Source organism: Bos mutus, chromosome 14 (assembly GCF_027580195.1).
Source record: "Bos mutus isolate GX-2022 chromosome 14, NWIPB_WYAK_1.1, whole genome shotgun sequence".
In the NCBI taxonomy this organism is placed as follows: Eukaryota; Metazoa; Chordata; class Mammalia; order Artiodactyla; family Bovidae; genus Bos; species Bos mutus.
Window position 1 is genome coordinate 46,552,858 of NC_091630.1, and position 22,862 is coordinate 46,575,719.

Consider the following 22,862-nt stretch of genomic DNA (forward strand, 5'->3'; position numbering starts at 1 on the left):
GTCTCAGGGATTGAACCCACGTCTCTTACATCTCCTGCCTTGGCAGGCGGGTTCTTTACCACTAGCGCCACCTGGGAAGCCCCATCCACTACGGCAGCCACATAAATCAGTACCCCAGAACAGTTCACACTTGGTAAAAACCGTCCACTTTCCTCTCTGGATGCTATAGTGCAAGAAAAACGAACACACTTAGGAGCTGGTTCTTGTTACCATAAATTAGATACTGTCTGCTCAATGAAAAGGTGCCATTATCAAAAAGCGTTGCATGCTATTTTAAAATGAAAAATTGTATTGCTCTCTAAAAAAGAAAAACATACAAATTCACCCTACTTGAGGATACTAAATGTCCCAAATTACTGTTCACGCCAAATACATTTCCTCCCCACGTGCATCAGGATGTGGTCAGTCTAATATTGATAGTTGTACATTCAGTGATTGTGAAAACAGTCTTTACACTTTTTTATGGGGGCCCATGAGAGGCCATGTCCTCCTCACAGTACACAGGACACAATTCACTGTCTCATTAATTCAATTCTTTTGATCCAATTTGGAAGACCATACGTGAAATTTACGGTCTCCTCTCCAACTCTACTGTGACTCACTTTCAGAACTGTGCTCATTCTGCCGTGGCTTACCTTCAGCTTCTTTCAGTTGACCTTTCTCTGACTCCCTCATTACACTGGACTCATAAGCTGTCTTTCCCTTATGATAGCTTATTACTTGTTCCCCATTTTCGCAAGCCATTAAGACTGTTATTTTCTTAATCGCTCATCAAAGCACTTGAGCCTGAAATATTCACATATATTTGGCATGTAAGGAAACCCCAGCAAATCACCCCTGGAACAAGTTACGGTCAGTCTGCTGTGAAGTTTTATATTCTCAGTTGCCAGCATTGCCCCGTGATCTGAAAAGAAAGTCTCTAACACTTGGTGGGCTACAGTCCATGGGGTCACAAAGAGTTGGACATGACTTAGCAACTAAACAACATTACCACCAAAGATTTCAAAGCTAGGTCTTATATGATTAAATGTCAAGGCATTTCTCATCAAGGCCGAATCTAGGAAGAATAGAAGTTTATTCTTGCTTGGGAAAACTACAGGGAAAGTTTGATAGAAGAAGCCAAACTGATCTGGGGGCAGTTCCTCCTCCAAGCACAGTTGCAGGTCCTCTCATTGAAACATGTGAAAGGCTGTAAACTGAACATTTTTTATTAAAAATTATTAGTCTAATACTTTAATTGCCCAACCCTTGACTATGAGAATTGTCTCATTTAATTCCTTCAATAGAACAACACAATCTAAAACAGACTTCTGAATTTAAGGAGCTCAAATTCTCATCAATGAAAGACAAGCAACCCAAAGAATTTAGGGTTCTTAGCTTTGGGGTCTGAAACCAGCTACTTGCCTTGGTGTGTGCACAGTGGTGGAGACAGACCTAATTTAATGGAACCAGTGAACAGATTCCGCCTGCGTGGTGTGAAAGGGATGGGTTTTCAGCTAAAGCTTCTCAGAGCGGAAATCAGTAGAAGGGACACCTGGCCTGACTCCCAGCCACGCATTAGTTAGAAACTAGAGAAAGAACCACTTTTAAAACCACTAATGAGCCCCAGGTGAAAACACTGTTAACTAGAAAGCTCCTTTTTGCAAAATTTCCAGTGTTTTGATTGATGAGCAAGTTGTTTAGGATTCCTAATTTTCCATTACATTAAAACAGAACCTTTGTTTTCCCGACTAACACTTTTGTCTTCGGCTACCACATATGCCTGTAGTCAGTCGTAGAAAAGGCCAGCTTCCCCATTTTTGGAATCACTTGGAGAGACAGACATTCTTATGAGTCTGCAAAGTGTTTATGATCCAAAAGAGTAAAATGGAGACCACTTGGGGGTTTAAAGTGGCCAATGAATAAGCACATAGTCTTGCATTTTCTTCCATCTGTGACGCTGTCACATTTGACAAGATTTAGAATCTCCCAATACTTCCAGAGAAATTGCTTGTTTGCATTTGTAGTTAAAATGTGTAAATGTGCAGTTACTCTCAAGTCTCCGGTGCTGAGGACCACTGCCTCTAAGGAAAAAGGACCAAAGTGAAATTTCTTGTTTAGCATTGTTCATTCAGCAAATATTTATCAGGCCCATTGTAATATGATCTACCAAGAAGAGAGAAAAGTATATGTGGGAATTCAGTCACACACCATGTTTTTATTAAGAGCCAAGTTTTGTAGATATATGGTAGTGTTTTAAGATTTGTTTTTAGTCTGACCATTATCTATTCAAAAAATTATTTACTGTACAGCCACCATGGACACTAGGCAACACGGCAATGAATAAGATAAATATGGTTAATGCATTCATGGAATCAGAGTCTAGTGATGCTGATAAACACTAAACAAAGAAAAATACAGATGGAAACTGCTAGAACTATGATTGAATAAGCCATAAAGGAAGTAAGTGTCCAGGGTACAGTGGAGTAGGGTCTATAACAGAGGGACCTAATATTGACCAGAAAATCATGGAGGACCTCCTTGAGAAAGTAATGCTAAGCTATAACCTGAAAGATAAACAGAAATTAGCCAGGTGAAGAGAGAAGCAAAAAGAACCTTACACAGAGCAGAAAAGGACCGGAGGGGAAGCAAACTTCTGGATTAGAGAAAAAGACAGGAATTGCTGTGATGGTTTACATTTCCTTACCTTTGTAACTAAATGCACTGAATGTGTTATAAACACAAAGCTAACACAAGTCATCATTTTGATCATCAATGACTGATTAGCTGTGTCAAGAAATGGTTTCTTTAGGAGCTACAGAGATGCAGAAAGTTGCTGCCCCCGAAATAAATGGTCCCATGTAATTATGCTTGAGGCCTTGTTTTTAGTAGCATTCTTCTTATTGTAATTTTTATCTTATAATTTTATGTGGTTTGGAAATCTAGATAATACAAATAATTTTGTGATTCTTTCTAAAAGAAAATAAACGTTAAAACAATCAGACTCTGAGTAAGAGCATGAGTCATAAATAAAATAGAGAATCTTCAGGTCATGAACTAGATTACACCTATCTTGATGTTCAAAGATCTTTCTATGTCCAGGTCTATGTGAGTTCTTAAGCTATGCCAGTCCCGGCAAGTCTAAGTTTCTTGTAAAAGGAACACTGGGGGATATGCCCCTGTCTGTAAACTGAGCCCTAGAAATAACTAATGTCACTGTGTCTGCATCTCATTCTCCCCCATTCTTTCAATTCCCTTGGCTACTGAACCTAATGACACTTTCATTACAGCAGGAATGATGACATTAAAGACAACCGGGGCTGGGAAGGTCAAATAACCATGGAAGACAGATACTTTCCTAAAAGGTAACCATCACTCCAGCCAGTGGCTGCCAAGTTACCAAAGGACTCAGTTAGGCATTAATATACTACCAGTATGTTTTATTTTTCTAAGAAGTCTGGAATTCTGATTTTTTACATGAAGTTCTCATTTAGAAGTGCTATCGACTAATCCAAATAATTTTTTAAATATGGAAGGCAAATAGAATACATCTGTGAACAGGAATGCCTTCATTCTGAAATCTCTGCTCGAATTGCTGCTTCATGTATAATCTCTGCCTTCCTCATTTCCTCTTCTCAGCCTGACCCAGAAACCAGGTTCTCTCAGACCCAGGCTTCCCTCCAAGCAGTGCTGTGCTGGTAAACGTTTAACAATCAGCTCTCTCTCATGTAAATCCCTGTACAATTTCAAGCTACCAAAGTGACATCTCTGAGTTCGGAGTTAGTAAGAGACATCCAGTACCAGCACATCATATAGATATGATACATGTTAAGAAGTACAAGAGCATAGAGAAGAGCAAACCAATTGGGAAGTGAGGACTTTGAGTTTGTTACCTTTGGGTTTTTTCCTCTGTTTTTTGGTGTGTTTTTTAAAACTTTTAATTTTGGACTGTATAGCCAATTGACCAGCAATATTGTGACAGTTTCAGGTGAACAGTGAAGGGACTTAGCCATATATATACATGGATCTCTTCTCCCCAAACCGCCATCCCATCCAGGCTGCCACATAACATGGAGCAAAGCTCCCTGTGCTCTACTGTAGGTCTTGTTGGTTATCCATTTCAAACATAGCAATGTGTACATGTCCATCCCAAAATTCCTAACTATCCCTCCCCACCATCCTTCCCACCCCACGCTCCCCCCAACCTCCCGCATCCATGATTTCACTTTCTAAGTCTGTGAGTCTCTTTCTGTTTTGTTACCTCTTTTTAATGTAATTTATTTAATTGGAAGTTTATATAACTTAATTTTTAATAATGACTATATTTAACAATTGGCTTGCAAAACTCGTGAAGCTCTCAGCTCCCTTAAGCTTCAGCATGCCATCTTCTGCACACAGGTGCTACTAAAATATGCTCCAGTTTACGCTCACCAGCCACCTATGCCTTCAGACCTCTCCTTCCATTGATTGACTGGGCAGGCAGCCCCATCATGCCTTTAGCCCTCTCTCTGGACCAGCCCTTGGGGTACCCTTTGGGCATCATCCAATTAAAAATGAGAATGACTGAACTCTAGAAAAGAAGATTTTACTGAAGCTAAAATGTAATATTTCAAACAACTCTTTTAAGCCATTTTTATGCATTCACTTGGGTGGGTAGTCACAGTGGTATGCTAAAGAGACACAAAACCACAGACTAACTATAGCACTTCTGCCCGGAGTTACTAAGTTAGTTGGTGTTACTAAGTACCTTTAAAAAAAAAAAATTCAAAGTTTCTGTCATATATAGATGAAAGTAAAATTAGGAGAAATTTGCTTTCTCACATCTGCCAATCTTGAGGGTTTGGGGGATGCAGGAGTGAAACTGAGTGAGACAAATCAGGAGAGCTTTCATTTCTGTGCAAGTTTGTGACTTAAAACTGATCATTTCAAGCATAAACCCAGTAAAGCCAAGATCAATATCAGATCTCTCATGTAGATAGAAGAACATAGGAAGACAATAATGCGCCAAGCTCATGATATAGTGAAGATTAAATGAATGAGGATTTGTAGGGCTGTTAGAACATTACCTAGCCTAGATTCTGCATGCTTGCTATTTCTAGCAGTTTCACATACTTCACCTCTTCCATATTCTCCCCCTTTTTAATTTAGTGGAAAAAACCCAACCTCCTAAAAAAGCATCAGTCTGGTAGAGGCTGCAAAGGTGGAAAGGAAGGGAAAGGAAACACAATAGTCAGTAGTCTCCTTCAGGAGGCAAAGGTCAAAGATTGGTGATGCTCACAAGTCTGTGTGTGGGCACCAGACTGCCTGTAGCATCAGCGCTCCAGCTGGTGGTGCAAGGGATCACAGGAAAGAACAAGGAGCCCACACTCAGAGCACACTGCATATGTTCACAAGTGGTACCAAGGAGGCTGCCATGTCAGTGCAGGAGCTGTGACACAAGAGACAAGCTGCTGAACTGAGAGGAGGGAATATGGCTATCGCAGCCTGGCAGGATTTACTAAATAATAAAATCACTTCTCTGGGGATCAGTAGTTTAATTTTGTTTCTTTCTGATTTTACACAAAACTGGCTTTTTCCACATCAATTCAACTTATTGCTACAAGTGTACCTAATGGACTATTCATAAACATCTGGGTTACTCTTATTTGACTTATTTAGACACATCATTTTAAAATTATATTTTTATTTGCTAACGTGGATTGATATTTAAAAGGAAGGACATGTTAACTTCAAAAAACACAAGATAATAAGGGAACTTAAAACCACATTTAATTATCCTTCTGACTTTTATGGTATTGTTTCTAAGACTCAATATAACTATCTTGACAGTGAGAAAAATTAGAATGTCATAAACCCAATCAGTCAATCAGAATTAGGCATTAGCCTTCTTACAAATATTGGGTGTACACAAAATTTTTTAAATATGGGTTTTATTTTATAGATATGCAATGAATTCATTGCCATTTAAAAAACTGCCACAACAATTTGAATAGTCAGAAGCATTATATTAAATACAGTAGAGAGAATTTTTTAGCTAGGAGCATGACAATGGAAAGCACAATCAAAATTAAAGCAAATAAGGAAAATGAGATGAGGATGCCATGATGGCATAACTGAGACAATACTTCTCCTCCCACTGTAAACAATGACCTTTTTAAAAATGGACAAGCTATCTCAGACAAATGAGTTTTAAAACTTGATATCAGCACAGGACTGTCATTTCTGAAAGAAAGTAAGCAAGTGAATTCAACTCTAATCACTTAGGCATTCAGTCTGAGATACTTTTTGGTTCACGGTTCAGGGAAGAGGTTCATGCTTCCCTGGTGGCTCAGATGGTAAAACGTCTGTCTGCAATGCTGGAGACCAGGGTTCGATCCCTGGGTTGGGAAGATGCCCTGGAGAAGGAAATGGCAACCCACTCCAGTACTCTTGCCTGGAAAGTCCCATGGACAGAGGAGCCTGGTGGGCTAGAGTCGCAAAGAGTCGGACATGACTGAGCTACTTTACTTACTTACTCAGGGAGGAGGACTCACAAGGGGTACCAAAGAGTCTCACTGAGATTATGAGACAGAGATTAGAGTTCATGAGGCTGAATCAACTGGTATTTTAGCATCAGAGTTTGGGAGAAAAGGACACTTCATAGGAAAAAGTTCTAGAATTCTTCATCTCATTCATCTAGCCTCACTGGCTCACAACCAATGTACACACACGCAAGGTGAAATTCCGTGAAACTGGATAAAGAGCAATAAGAAGTCACAAGCTAAACAATTCCCAAAGCCCACATAGGGCTTAGAGGTGTTCATATTTCTTACTCATCTGTGTAAAGAACCCTTGATAACCACTCAGAATATTTAATAAAGACTCCAGAAGGGCCATACCCCGGAGTAAAGGCTCCTCTAAACTTTTACTAATAAAGATTCAAAACAAGCCTCAAAAGAATCAAGTGGATCCATGTCACTTAACTGCATGCATGCCTGTTCATTTTCAGGTACAAATACTAATTATCTAAATCTTTACCAGCCTACACATGATGCTTGAGTTTCAAAAGATTACTATGAGATGGAAAATAAGGAAGGAAAAAAAAAAGAAAGTTTGACTACCCTGGCAATCCATCCCTATGTATTATCGAGAAGAATTAAAATGTTATGGTCGCAAAAAAGTCTGTACACGATATTTACAGCAATTTTACTCATAAATTGCTGAAAACTGAAAGCCTAGATGGTCTTCAAATTATGGATAACTAGAATAGGATTCAACACTAAAAAGGAATGAACTACTGAATCACATAATGACACAGATGAAATATCAATGTATTTTTCTAAGTGAAATAAGCCAGTTCACAAATGCTTTTATTGCATTATTCCATTTATTGTTGTTGCTCAGTTGCTAAGTTGTGTCCTACTCTTTGTGACCCCATGAACTGCAGCACACCAGGTTTCCCTGCCCTTCACTATCTCCCAGAGTTTGCTCAAACTGTAGTCCTCTGTAGTCCCTTTTTTCTCTTGCCCTCAACCTGAACCAGCATCAGGGTCTTTCCCAAAGAGTTGATTCTTCACATCAGGTAGTCAAAGTATTAGAGCTTCAGCTTCAGCATCAGTCCTTACAATGAATATTCAGGGTTCATTTCCTTTAGGACTGACTGGCTGCATCTCCCTGCTGTCCAAAGAACTCTCAATGGGAGCACCACAATGCGAAAGCATCAATTCTTCAGTGCTCAGCTTTCTTTATGGCCCAACTCTCACATGTGTTATGTACATGACTACTGGAAAAACCATAGCTTTGACTAAACGGACCTTTGTTGGCAAAGTGATGTTTCTGCTTCTAATACTGTCTGCATTTGTCACAGCTTTTCTTCCAAGGAGCAAGAGTCTTTTAATTTTGTGGCTGCAGTCACCATCCACAGTGATTTTGGAGCCCAAGAAAATAAAATCTGTCACTGCTTCCAGTTTTCCCCCTTCTATTTGCAAAGAAGTGATGGGACCAGATGCCATGATCTTAGTTTTTTGAATGTTGAGTTTTAAGTCAGCTTTTTCACTCTCCTCTTCACCCTCATCAAGAGGTTCTTTAGTTCCTCTTCACTTCCTGTCGTTATGGTGGTGATATATTCATATCTGAGGTTGTTGATATTTCTCCTGAGAATCTTGATTTCCAGCTTCTGATTCATCCAGCTGGGTATTTCACATGATGTATGCTGCATATTGGGAGAAGGCAATGGCACCCCACTCCAGTACTCTTGCCTGGAAAATCCCATGGATGGAGGAGCCTGGTGGGCTGCAGTCCATGGGGTTGCTAAGAGTCGGACACGACTGAGCGATTTCACTCTCACTTTTCACTTTCATGCACTGGAGATGGAAATGGCAACCCACTCTGGTGTTCTTGCCTGGAGAATCCCAGAGACAGGGGAGCCTGGTGGGCTGCCATCTATGGGGTCGCACAGAGTCGGACATGACTGAAGTGACTTAGCAGTATGCTGAATATAAGTTAAATAAGCAAGGTGACAATATACAGCCTTGACATACTCCTTTTCCAATTTGGAACCAGCCCATTGTTCCATGTCCGGTTCTAACTGTTGCTTCTTGACCTGCATATAGGTTTCTCAGGAGGCAGATAAGGTGCTGTGGTATTCCCATCTCTTTAAGAATTTTCCAGTTTGTTGTGATCCACACAGCCAAAGGCTTTAGCGTAGTCAATGAAGCAGAAGTAGATATTTTTCTAGAATTCCCTTGCTTTTTCAGTGATTCAATGGATATTGGCAATTTGATCTCTGGTTCCTCTGCCTTTTCTAAATCTAGCTTGTACATCTAGAATTTCTCAGTTCATGTACTGTTGAAGTCTAACTTGAAGGATTTTCAGCATTATCTTGCCAGCATGTGAGATGAGCACAATTGTATGGTAGTTTTTGAACATTTTTTGTCATTGCCCTTCTTTGGGACTGGAATGAAAACTGACATGTTCCAGTCTTGCAGCCATTGCTGAGTGTTTTAAGTTTGCTGGCATGCTGAGTGCAACACTTTGACAGCATCACCTTTTAGGATTTGAAATAGCTCAGCTGGAATTCCATCACCTCTGCTAGCTTTGTTTTTATTAACACTTCCTAAGGCCCAGCTGACTTCACACTCCAGGATGTCTGGCTCTAATTGAGTGACCTCATGAGCATGGTTATCTGGGTGATTAAGAAAGGATAGAGGTGAACTAAAATAAACTGTTGTAAGGTTTTCTGGGGCTTCCAGGGTGGTGCTAGTGGTGAGGAACCCACCTGCCAATGCAGGAGACATAAGAGATGTGGGTGGGATCCCTGGGTTGGGAAGATTCCCTGGAGGAGGGCATGGCAACCCACTCTAGTATTCTTGCCTGCAGAATCTCATAAACAGAGAAGGCTAGCAGGCTACAGTCCATGGAGTCAAAAAGAGTCAGACACGACTGAAGAGACTTAGCACATGTGCAAGGTTTGTAAGTGAAATGTTATAAAATTATTTAAAGATAGAGTGAGTGAGTGAAGTTGCTCAGTCGTGTCCAACTCTTTGCGACCCCATGGACTATACAGTCCATTGAATTCTCCAGGTCAGAATAATGGAGTGGGTAGCCTTTCTCTTCTCCAGGGATGTTCCCAACCCAGGGATCAAGCCAAGGTCTCCTGTATTGCAGGCAGATTCTTTACCAGCTGAGCCACCAAGGAAGCCCAAAAGATAGAGTAGCAACATTAAATAAAAATTTTGAACAGATAGAGCAAGTAATAGTGAGAAAAATAAAGTACAAAAACATTTAACCAATGCAAAATAAAACAAGAACAAGGAAACAAATAAAATGGGAAAAAACAGAAAACATTTAAACTGAATCACATATGTAATTTTAATCACATAGGCAATTAATAAAAAAACCAATTAAAAGTCAGAAATGATCAAACTAGATTTAAAAAGTCCCCACTATATGTTGTCTATCAGCAACAAACATTAAATATAAAGACACATGTAATTTAAAAGTAAAAGGATTCAAAATGATATGTTATAAAATGCAAAATGTAAGAGAACTGAGGTGGCAATTTTTACATAAGACAAATTAGACTATGAACATAAATATTACATGGGATATATAGGATACATCAATGTTTTTAATATATCAAAAGATGTAACAATACAGATTTAATGAATTCCCATCAAAATCCCAGTAACTTTTATTGTAGATACAGGCAAGAGTATTCTAAAATTTATATGGAAAGGTAAAGAACTAGAATAGCTAGAATTATTTTGAAAAAGAAAATTAAATGGGAGGAATTAGTCTACTCAAATTCAAGACTTATTATATAGCTACAGTAATCAAGACAGTGTGGTACCAGGGGAGGGAAAGACACATAGATGAATGGACAAGAACAAGGAGTCCAGAAATATTACCCGTGTAGACACGTCCATTTATTTTCTATCATGGTTAAATATATACATATATATAACATAAAAGCATTAATTATATTCACAATGCTGTATAATCACCACCACTATCTATTTCTAAAACTTTTCCATCACACACGGAGAAAATTTAACCATTAAGCAATAACCCATTTACCTTTCCTTGAAGACCTCTGATCAACTTTTTGTTTCTATGGGTTTTCCCACTCTAGATAATTCATACAAGTGGAGTCATAATATGTATCCTTCCTGTGTGGTTTATTTCATGCAGCACAATGTTTTCAAGGTTCATCCATCTTGTAGCATGTATCAGAACTTCATTCCTTTCTATGGCTGAATAATACTTCATTGTACACATATACATTGATCCTTGAACAAAGGAGAGGATAGGCATGCCCACCCTCCATACAGTTAAGAATCCACCTATAACTTTAAGTCAACTGTCCTAATATACCCAGTGCCTCCATATTCGTGGTTATATACCTGTAGATTCAGCCAACTGTAGTATTTACTAGTGAAAAAAAAAATCCATTGATACGTGGATCCTTGAAGTTCAAACTGGTGTTGTTCAAGAGTCAAATATACTACATTTTGTTTAGCAATTCATCTGCTGATGAACACTTGAGTTGCTTCTACTTTTTGTCTATCGTTAGTAATGCTACAATAAACATTTGCATATCTGTTTCAGTCCACGTTCAAATATGTATATACTTGTAAGGGTTTTTAAGCATGTTGTTGTTCAGTCGCTAAGTCATGTCTGACTCTTTACGATCCCATGGACAACAGCACACCAGGTTCAGTTCAGTTCAGTTCAGTCGCTCAGTCGTGTTCGACTCTTTGCAACCCCATGAATTGCAGCACGCCAGGCCTCCCTGTCCATCACCAACTCCCAGAGTTCACTCAGACTCACGTCCATCGAGTCAGTGATGCCATCCAGCCATCTCATCCTCTGTCGTCCCCTTCTCCTCCTGCCCCCAATCCCTCCCAGCATCAGAGTCTTTTCCAATGAGTCAACACTTCGCATGAAGTGGCCAAAGTACTGGAGTTTCAGCTTTAGCATCATTCCCTCCAAAGAAATCCCAGGGCTGATCTCCTTCAGAATGGACTGGCTGGATCTCCTTGCAGTCCAAGGGTTACCCAGTCCTTCACCATCTCCCGGAGTTTTAAATGTTAAGGTTTAAAAAAAAAAAAAAAAAAAAACTGGTTCAAATACACAAGAGTGGCAAATAACCCAAAAGAGAACTAGGCAAAAGAGAAAAATAATTGCACACTTCTTTTCACAAAAGAGTAAAAATTAATGGCAAATAAACATGGCAAAAGGGCTCAGCGTTACTAGTAATCAGATAAATGAAAAACAAGAAAATAAGATACCCACACACATCTGCACATGCTTTTTTCTACTTGGAAGACTCACTGTGTCATATACTGCAGACACATACTTCTGACTGGCTGTATCTTTTTCCTGGTTTCCCTCTATCCTCTGAAAGGACCTAAAAGCAATGACACTCTCATAGCAATCAGCACATCTAGTACAAGGATCTTGGTTTCTAAATCCCTTTCTCTACTAAAAGGAGCCAGCACTTCTTGTAAAAATGCCTGAATCTAGGCCTGGGAAAGGAAAAGTACAAGATGAACCTAGTGCATCTTGTGTAAAATATTAGTAGGGAAGTGTTCAAAGAATGACAGGATATGTCAGTGGGTCACAGGAAACAACATAAGGGACTTCCCCATGGTCAATATGTAACAATTTGAGCATCAAAATGAATAATAAAAATAATACATTATTACTGACTTTACAAAGGAGACAATGTGTTGATATATGGCAGAAACCAATAAAATATTGTAAAGCAATTATCCTCCAATTAAAAACAAATAAATTTAAAAAATAAAACAAAAAGAAAGGAAGAGAGTAAAAAGAAAAGCACATTCTCAGGAGACAGAAAATTCCCTACAAGTGTTTTACATGCTAATTAACAACAATTTTCTGTACTCTCCACCCCCTGTGGATAGCAGGTCCTTTTCCTTTTCTATGTAAACAATTGTAGAGCAGAAGGTACACTCTGGGGAGTTACATGACATTCAGTATATTTCATTGTTTCCAACGAAGAAAATCAAAGGTTCACAAGATGAGTCCAGGTAGCACTCTACACTTACAATACCTTTATGTCAGTTCAGTCAGTTCAGTCACTCAGTCGTGTCCAACTCTGAGACCCTATAAATCGAAGCACGCCAGGCCTCCCTGTACATCACCAACTCCCGGAGTTCACTCAGACTCGTCCATCGAGTCAGTGATGCCATCCAGCCATCTCATCCTCTGTCATCCCCTTCTCCTCCTGCCCCCAATCCCTCCCAGCATCAGAGTCTTTTCCAATGAGTCAACTCTTCGCATGAGGTGGCCAAAGTACTGGAGTTTCAGCTTTAGCATCATTCCTTCAGAAGAACACCCAGGGCTGATCTCCTTCAGAATGGACTGGTTGGATCTCCTTGCAGTCCAAGGGACTCTCAAGAGTCTTCTCCAACACCACAGTTGAAAAGCATCAATTCTTCTTCGCTCAGCTTTCTTCACAGTCCAACTCTCACATCCATACATGACCACTGGGAAAACCACAGCCTTGACTAGACGGACCTTTGTTGGCAAAGTAATGTCTCTGCTTTTCAATATGCTGTCTAGGTTGGTCATAACTTTCCTTCCAAGGAGTAAGTGTTTTTTAATTTCAAGGCTGCAGTCACCATCTGCAGTGATTTTGGAGCCCCCAAAAATGAAGTCAGCTACTGTTTCCACTGTTTGCCCATCTATTTCCCATGAAGTGATGGGACCAGATGCCATGATCTTCGTTTTCTGAATGTTGAACTTTAAGCCAACTTTTTCACTCTCCACTTTCACTTTCATCAGGAGGCTTTTTAGTTCCTCTTCACTTTCTGCCACAAGGGTGGTGTCATCTGCATATCTGAGGTTATTGATATTTCCAGTTACTGGAAACAATGTGGCTCACGGAGTCAAGTAAATCGCAAAGATGGAGTTACAGATAAAGTGTTTCACCACTTCATTCATTGTTTTGAGAAATATGTTCTATGGAGCCTTAGGGAAGGTGTACTAACAATAGTCAGGTATGCTTGGTCCATTCTCACCCCACAGCAGAAAGAGCAAAGCCAAGGACGAGGCAATTTGCCTCATGGACCTGAGCAAGTTCAAAATTCAAAGGTCATGCTCTATTTCTGCACTGATTTACTCTGTAGTCAACTAATACTTGGGTGATACTAATTTTCTCATCTGTTTTACACTTCACAGGATAAAACATGGAGATCTATGATATAGACAGAAAGAAAGTTAAATCAGAATCTAAGTGCATGGAGAGAATTTTGCTTTTGATCTCACTAACACTTTCAGACTTCTACCCGGGATTTGCATGGGGCTGTTTGAATCTTGAGCCTGGGTTATTTGCAATATATGAAACCCTGTGAGTGAGCAGTGAAGTTTACATTTGCAACGAGATCTTCCTCTGAAAGGATTGAGGCTGAACTACTATTTAACTTTCCATGTTTGGAAAAGGAACTGAAATAAGCACTTAAATTCCTTTCCCCCCATTTTTGTAATATGAGTCCAACTTCAGGAAAGCACTCCTCTTTCCCCACACAAAGAAAATTTTTATGTTCCTATCTGGCGTAGAGCTATCTAATGACCAAAGAAAATCCCAAGATCTCTTTTCCTGGAAAAGCCCTTCGTTTTAATGGAACAGTCAGCCTGTCAGGGAGAACACAGCAAACTTAATTGGCGGCCTTGGAGCAGATGGTTTCTGGGGTCCATTCATGCACCTGATGTGGCTGAAAAAGTTATTGAAAGGACAACATGTGGTTTTCAAATTGTGGGGAACTGAATAGTATGGGAACTCCACTCTTCTAACTTTCGATGTCATTTGGCATTTGACAAACTGTTATTTCTCAGATTTATTCTGTGAATAAAGACATCCCAGAGTGGAACTGAAGGCATTCTTTATGATACCTGTTCTGGACACTCAGTTTCTCAATAAATTCTCAAACAACTCTCAACTTTAAAAAGCTAGGACTTCCCCAGTTTGTGCTGTTTAATATCAATATTCTAAAGTGTAATGCTTTGTGTTCAGCCAAGTGCTTTTGTATTTACTATCCATTCATTTACTCATTTAACAAATACTGTGCATCTCGAAAACACAAGATGCTGCAGGGAATACAAAATTACTGACCTAATCTTTTTGCTATGGAGCTTAAAATCCAGAAAAGGTGTAACAGCACCATTTAATTTATTAGTGAAACACAGACTGGGATAATAAGAGAAGTATTAAGTGCCTTGAGAATGCAAAGGAGGGGGAGATCCCCTAGATTTGGAGCAACAGTTGAAAGCTTTGTAGGGGAGAGGGCACTTTCTCTGAAGGCTAAGGACGATTTCACAGGCGAAGCTGTAGGATGGTGAGATGGCAACAGCAAAAGCAATGATATCCAGACAGAAACATGTGGACAAGTACACTGACAGTCAGTCTAATCAAAATGGTACTGTTGCTGACTATGGCAATCTACTGCTGCTCAAATTAAATTATTTGGACCCCAGCACTCCAATAATTTTTAATTGTTAATGGTTTCATGCTATTCCTATGATAATCCCTCAAAATGAATAAAACAATGAATAATATGGTACAGTACATCAATATTTAATGAATACGAACTATATTTGGAATGGAACAAGAACATTACCATTTATGTTACCTTTTCACAGAGTCAAACTTCAAATAGATAAATGTTGCTTTGAATGAATGGTCCATGGGCTTTCCTGGTGGTTCAGCTGGTAAAGAATCCACCTGCAATGCAGGATACGGATACCTGGGTTCAATCCCTGTGTTGAGAAGATCCCCTGGAGAAGGGAATGGCTACCCACTCCAGTATTCTGGCCTGGAGAATTCTATGGACTGTAGGGTCGCAAAGAGTCAGACACAACTGAGCAACTTTTGCTTCACTTCACTTCCATGACATTAGAACTTAAGTATTTTAAATTAATGGCCACTAGATTTTCCAGGCTTTTATTTCCTAATCTGCAAAGCAGGGGTCACTTGATCCAAATAACTCCTTCCAGCTGTATGATTCTCCAAACACACCTTAATCAATAGCACCCAGCTATACATTATCAGTTGCATTCTACATATTGTCCAAATGCAATCAGTTCTCAAACATCAATAACTTTACAAGAGCATTATTTTTTAAGTTAAGAGACAAGAAAGTGGTGCCCAGATACAGAAATGTCAAAAATAACCATCTGGAGATTGTGCTGAGAAAACCATCAGACCACTTGCGCTCTGGCCTGAGAGCCAAACACATCAAGGAGAAGAGGAAACAGATGTGGTGGAGGGGGAAGTGCTCTGACTGGGAATAGGAAATGCACTCTGTTCTCAGCTCTGCTGGACTAGCTGTGGGACCCTGGATAAGTCCTTTCAGCTCTCTGGGCCCCAGGCTCCCTGGCTATAGAGAAATTGATCCAAGGAAGACCTTTGATCCAACTGAGTGCTGTGAAAATCTATGATTCAAAATGAGACATATGATTCAACATCTTGGTGCCAGATCACAGCAACAATGCTCAGCTTCCCAGGTGGCTCAGTGGTAAAGAATCCGCCTGCCAATCCAAGAGCCACAGGAGATATGGGTTCATCCTGGGTTGGGAAGATCCCCTGAAGGAGGACATGTCAACCCACTCAGGTATGCTTGCCTGGGAAATCCCATGGACAGGGGAGCTTGGCAGACTACGGTCCATGGGGTCACAAAGAGTCAGACACAACTGAGCAACTGAACACACCACCAAAAGCATGTATATCATTATTTTATACTGGCACTTTATACCATCCAGGAAGCCTTTCTTACCATCCCTTCTGTTCCAGCCCAGTTTTCCACTTTTATGGCTTAGTCTTCTGATGAAAACTAATTGTTCCCAGTAGTGTAAATGTTCCTGCTTATCTCCTAAGCCCTTCCAACAGGGTTTCTGAAGCTTGTGGGTTACCTATGTCTCCTGTTCCACTCAGTTATGTGGGAAACAAGACTATCTTGATGCTTCCTATTGCTAAAAATGGCATGCATTCAGTCCAGACTTCCAAGTTATAACCCCAGAAGATAAGCAGAAAAATAATTGAAACTCACATCAGCTGCAGTCCCTGCTAGGTCCTTAAATTTCTAGTAATTCATTACTAAGGGGGGAACTTAGCAAACGTGAGCCTTTCATTTGTTTGTGAAGGTCATGAAATGAGCACAAAAAATGAAAGGTTATGACAGTTAACAGAACATATATATTTATGAAGCAATTATTAGTAGAAGGATGTTCTACCTGGCATTATGGTAACTTTTATCCTTACTTCACATGAATTATATCACTGGGTGAAAAGAAAAGGAATCCAAAATTAAATTCCTGTTTGTCAAGAAAGTTTAGCTTCATTTTTAGCTAAAATAGCTACAGAGTGAACTTCATATGGACATTATTTTTCGCTAAGCAGTCTGTGTGTGTGTCTGTATAATTTTGCTTATCTCATTCATTCATTCATTGTTCTAAGGTACCCAGTTTATAACTGGTTCAGAGCCTCAGGTGAGAGTACAGTCACTCAATAGACACAGTAATAGATACTGAAGGTAAATAACAGTCTCCTTCTACCTGTAAATTTACTCATTAATTTTGCAAGATATTTTAATAAACATTCCTCTCATCTTGCCTCCCCACAAACATGCTTTTTAAAAGAATTTTACAAGTTTGTTATTATCATGTCAATTTCTTATGTAAAAACTGAAAAAACTTGTATATTCTTTCCCACTTCATTTATTTGTTGGTTAAAATGGCTATGGGCTTTCTGCGTGGCTCAGTGGTAAAGAATCCACCTGCCAATTCAGAAGGAGCCTCAGGAGACTTGGGTTTGATCCCTGGTTCAGGAAGATCTCCCAGAGGAGGAAATGACAACCCACTTCAGTATTCTTGCCTGGAGAATCCCATGGTCAGAAAAGCCTGGTGGGCTACAGTCCACAGGATTGCAGAAGAGTCAGACACCACTTAGCAACTGAGCACGCACATAAAACAGCTACAGGACACACTCTGGAGTGAATTTTTAAGGCAAAGGAAGATATATATAATCTAGTGAATATGTAATATTTTCAGAGCTAAAGAAGAAACAGAAAATAAAAAGCTTATGAAATGAATAGAAAGGAAGGCATAAAGTATGTTCCAGAAATGCTCTAGATTGGGCTGAGGCTGGTGGACAGCAGGGCCCAGGCTTTTGAAGGCTAAGAAGGAGGACAATTGCATGACTGCATGGTGGAGATTTAGTCAGAGCGGTTAGTGAGAGTGTGGAGGGCTCACAGTGGCAGCCACTAGCAGTTTCAAAGTCCTCCAGGAGAGACATGTGGATGTTGAGATGACTGGGGGTGAGTGTGGAAGGCAGATGGAAGGTTTGTTGTTCAGTGCTACATGGTAAGAGAAGCCAGCATTCCTGAGCCTTAAACTGCATTAATTCCTGGGAAACAGCTCCTATTACTAGGTTTTTAATCAATAAAAATATCTTAAAACTAAAGCATATTATGATACCACTCTAATGGCAGAAGGTGAAGAGGAACTAAAGAGTCTCTTAAAGAGGGTGAAAGAGGAGAGTGAAAAAGCTGGCTTAAAACTCAACATTCAAAAAACTAAGATCATGGCATTCGGTCCCATCACTTCATGGCAAATGGATGGGGAAAAAGTGGAAACAGTGGCAGATTTTATTTTGGGGGGCTCCAAAACACTGCCATCAGTGACTGCAGTCATGAAATTAAAAGACACTCCTTGGAAGAAAAGCTATGACAAACCTAGACAGTGTATTAAAAAGCAGAGACATCACTTTGCCAACAAAGGTCCATACAGTCAAAGCTATGATTTTCTAGTAGTCATGTATGGATATGAGAGTTGGGCCATAAGAAGGTTGAGCACCAAAGAATTGTGAAGGTTCTTAAGAGTCCCTTGGATAGTAAGGGTATCAAACCAGTCAATCCTAAAGGAAATCAACCCTGAATATTCATTGGAAGGACTGATGCTGAAGCTGAAGCTCCAATACTTTAGCCACCTAATGGGAAGAGCCAACTCACTGGAAAAGACCTTGATGCTGGGAAAAACTGAGGCAAGAAGAGAAGGGGCAACAGAGGATGAGATGTTTGGATGGCATCACTGACTCAATGGACATGACTTAGAGCAAACTCCAGGAGACAGACAGTGAAGGGCATGGAAGCCTGGAATGCTGCAATTCATGGGGTCAGACAGGACTTAGTGGCTGAACAACAGCAAAGCATAAGCAATTAAGTCACCTTCTCAACATCTCAAAGCTAGTTTGTGCCTGAGTCAGTGCTCACCCTCATGTCTCCTCCAGTTCCAGAGTAGGGACACAGACTTTGCTTCTTCTCTGGTACCCTCCCTCAGTGCTGTTCTTCTGAGGCCCTGATTCTACTGGAAACTTATCACAAGAATAAGAGTTCTTTGTTACCCATGCAACGCTCCCACAAAGTGCTATAAACCTCTCCAGGAACTTCACATCTGATTGAATCATTACCCAATGCATGTGATAACATACAGGGTCTTTGGTATCCTATGAATGCTGGCATCCTCCTACTTAGCTTACATTTGCCTTATATTTTGTTAATGTGGCCGGCAAGTCCTTTCCCAACAGACTGCATTTTGGTGTCTAAAGAGAAGGGGAAAGACTTTGAATTTAGCTTATATTCTTTCTTTCTTTCCTTCCCCCTCCCCACCTTTCTTTCTTTCTTCCTTCCTTCTTTTTCTAAATGGTTCTATCCCCAGTACTAGCACCTGGAAATAAAACAGCATCTAATCCAATGAGTATAAATATTGTGTATGTGTATGTGTGTGTGTATGTGTGTGTTTGGGGGGGTTGAGAGGGAGAGAAATGTGTGAACTAATATGATATGAACTTTAAATTTTTTGATTTATTATGAATTACTCCAGACATAAACCTGTATTAATAGTAATACAATAAGTGACCCTATACTCATTTCTCATCTGAGGAAATAAAATCTTTCAAATACAGTTGAATTCCTCTAATGTTCCACTCCTAAATAAAGAAATATTTACTTTGTGATTAATTAACTAGAAAGTATAGTATCTGCTTCCATTTCATTTTCAAATTGACATTTTAAATTTCATTTTAAATTAACTTTTGAAAAATTTACTTCCATTAGTAATGAAAGATTCTGTCATCTTCTGTGACCCAATTCTTTGTGTATTTAGATGTCTTTCTGCCACTTCACACTGAAATCACCAAAACCAGAAATAACCAACTTCCCCACCAAACTGCCTTCCTCTCTGGGTTTCCCCACTCTGCGAGAAGCATCATGATTTTCTCAGGTCACCCAGGTCTGATGTGTGGATCATGTAGGATTCTTTCCTTCGCAGGGCCCCCTAAGCCTGATCAGTCTTCAGATGCTTCTGGTTTCTCTGTTTTTTCCCCCTCTGTGTTGGTTCCCTGTTTCTCATCTCCTCAACCACACTCTAGCCCGGCAGTCCTCAAACTGTCATCCAGGGACCCGTGAGTGTTCCTAAGACTCTTTCAGAGTGTCCTGGGGTCAACCGATTTTCATGATAACTTTAGAGTGTTATTTGCCTTTTTCACTGTCTCTCACAAGCATGAGTGGACTTTTCTTGCAACATTGCAACAAACTGAACACATGGCAACAGACTATATAACATTCCAGCTGGATCCTATTAAGCCAGGCAGTAAAGAAATTTGCAAAAGGGTAAAAGTCATTTTTCTCATTGTTTCTTATTTCAAAACCAAAGTTATTTTTTCATGAAAATGCTTGTATGTTAATACATAATGGGTTTATTATTTTAAAATAATTTAATATATATTTTAAAATTTATCTGTATTAACTTCAAATCTGATAAACATTGATCGATAAACACACACAAAAGGACCTTGGGGTCCTCCATCAATTTTAAGTGTATCAATGATCCCAAGACCAAAACTTGGAGAACTGCTTCTACACTACTCCAGGTCTTCACTGCCGTATCTCTGTCGCTTGTGCACACTGTTCTCAGTGATTTCCCAGCCTCCAGTCCTTCCCTTTTCTGTTTGCCTATACATGACTGCTGATTTCACCTTCTTAAGAAAATATTTTCTGCAGTACTATTTCCCTGCTCAGAATCCATTAATGTAGTCATCTTTAATTCCTAAAACTTTTTCAACTTTATCAGTTCTCTACTTTTATCCACCACAACTTCTCTTGCAAAACCATTCACTTGAGTCATCTACTGGTCAGCCCAACTGCACTGACCCCAGAGTATACCGATACTCTCATTCACCTCCCAACCTTTTTTTCAGATTGTTCTGTCCCCCAGTCCATCCCTGGACTCAGCACATCTCCTCTGCCCAGACTGAGTCAGCTCAGAGAACTGCAGAGTCAACAGCGTGTGCTGTATAGTCTGGTTTGAATTCCAGTTACCTCTGAACTGTGTGATATGGACCATTTACCTTCTGGAATTATAAAACAGAAAATAGAGCACAGTAGTACCTACTTCAAAGGGCTGCTGCAAAGATTACACCAGGCCATGTTTAATAATCGTAGGTATTCAGTAAGTGGTAAGCAAAATTGTTACCTAACTCCTACCTAGGATTTCAGCTATTCCATGAAGGCTTCTCAGTCTGTTCATCCAACACTGTTCTCTCTCTCTTCTACTCCACTTACTGGCCCAGAAGGTTCTGGCCCACACATCCCAAATGAGATAGGAAGTGGCCATGAGGTCTCTCTCCTTTCTCCTCTTCTCCTCTCCTCTCTTTTTCTCTTTCCTCTCCTTTCCTCCCGACCCTTTCATTCTCTCTTCCCTCTCTTCCTCTCCCTTTCTCTCTCCACACATGTATCTGTTTTCTTAGAACTCCCCAGTGCTATCACACCTGATTCAATAAATTCAATGTGTGTGTCACTGCTCCTTTGCTTTCCATAAAATGATACACATAAGCCAATTCTCAGCTGAATTGGCAACATAAAATGCATTTGATCTATAACCTTTCATTCATCCTGCCCTTTGCAGAACAGCTAGACCAAGTCTTCCTCTAGGATAATAAATCCATTCATTTGAAAAAGGAAACTCAAACAGGAAACACTTTATATAGAGAGGCAGATCTGATGATAGAATCATCCAAACTACACAAAAATGAGGCCAAAGGTTGGCTGATTCTGGCTACAAATCACTCCTACTGTGAAATGACTTCTAGCCACCCCCAACTTCTTAAAAGTGTGGTGGAAATTTATAAGCTTCGGAATCTTCAGTTAGGGCTCTGTCAGTAAGGGATGCATGTGGATTGTTACAGGCTAAAGCCTCCACCTTGGAGTCCAGACTTGTCCTGATCAGCTCTGAGGTCAGAGGTGGCTGCTTCATAACTGAGTTGGTCCTTTGACCTCTGGAGATCAGCTATGGTCTGTTAAATGGACCACAGTTGTCAAGGGATCAAATTATATATAAATACACACACATATATATAATATATATAATACATAATTATATATAATTTGATCTCTTAACAACCATGATCCATATACAATAATATATGTTATAATATATTATATAATATGTATCATTTAATATGTATATATATATATAATTTTATATAAAATATATATTATATATAATTTGATCCCTTAAGAACCATGGGCCATTTGGAGACCATAATGCTGATCTCCAGAGGTCAAAGGATCAACTCACAGTCATGGAGCAGCCATCCATTTTATGGGTTTCTCTGGCTTCCCTCGTGGCTCATACAATAGAGAATCCACCTGCAGTGTTGGAGACTTGGGTTCAAACCCTGGGCTGGGAAGATCCCCTGAAGAAGGGAACGTCTACCCACTTCAGTATTCTTGCCTGAAGAATTCAAGGGACAGAGGAGCCTGGTGGTCTACAGTCCATGGGGTAGCAAAGAGTCGGACACAACTGAGTGACTTTCATTGGTGGCTCAGATGGTAAAGAATGTGCCTGAAATGTAGGAGACCTATGTTTGATCCCAAGATCCCCCAGAGAAGGGAATGGCTACCCACTCCAGTATTGCTTGACTGGAGAATTCCATGGACAGAGGGGCCTGGAAGGCTACAGCCCATGGGATGGCAAAGAGTCAGACACAATTAAGCTTAACTAACAGTATATTTCATAAGATTGGTGTGTAATGCCGAAAGCCACCTAACACTTCAAACTTCAGAAGTTAAAATTCTTAAAGGTTTGTATATATCAGTCTTGAAAGGCTTCAATATTTTAAAAAATATATTCACAAATGACCTAAAAAATAAAGAGATTTGTCTTAAAAGCAAAACTATAGAATACAACCGCTTATTATGTCACAAGGCCATTATAATATTGTAGAAGGCAGGTACCAGAGCCTTTGTAATACATAGTATATTAACAATTAAGAAAAATAGCATTTTCCTAAAAGTTCTTTCTTAGAGAGTGCCACAAAGCCT

At 39.8% G+C, this 22,862-nt stretch overlaps 1 long non-coding RNA gene across 3 annotated transcripts in view; it reads right to left on the minus strand.

The window, feature by feature from the left end:
* Positions 1–11,357: 11,357 nt before the first annotated feature.
* Positions 11,358–22,862, minus strand: part of LOC102267733 (uncharacterized) — a 75,447-nt gene continuing 63,942 nt past the window's right edge. The window contains exons 7-8 of one of the 3 annotated variants that reach the window (XR_011466767.1): positions 15,117–15,208; positions 11,358–11,869 (exon numbers count right to left, since the gene is read on the minus strand). This is a non-coding gene — a long non-coding RNA (uncharacterized lncRNA). Of the gene's footprint in view, positions 11,870–15,104; positions 15,209–22,862 lie in introns of all 3 variants that reach the window. The other 2 variants (XR_011466766.1, XR_011466770.1) reach the window with 2 other exon arrangements.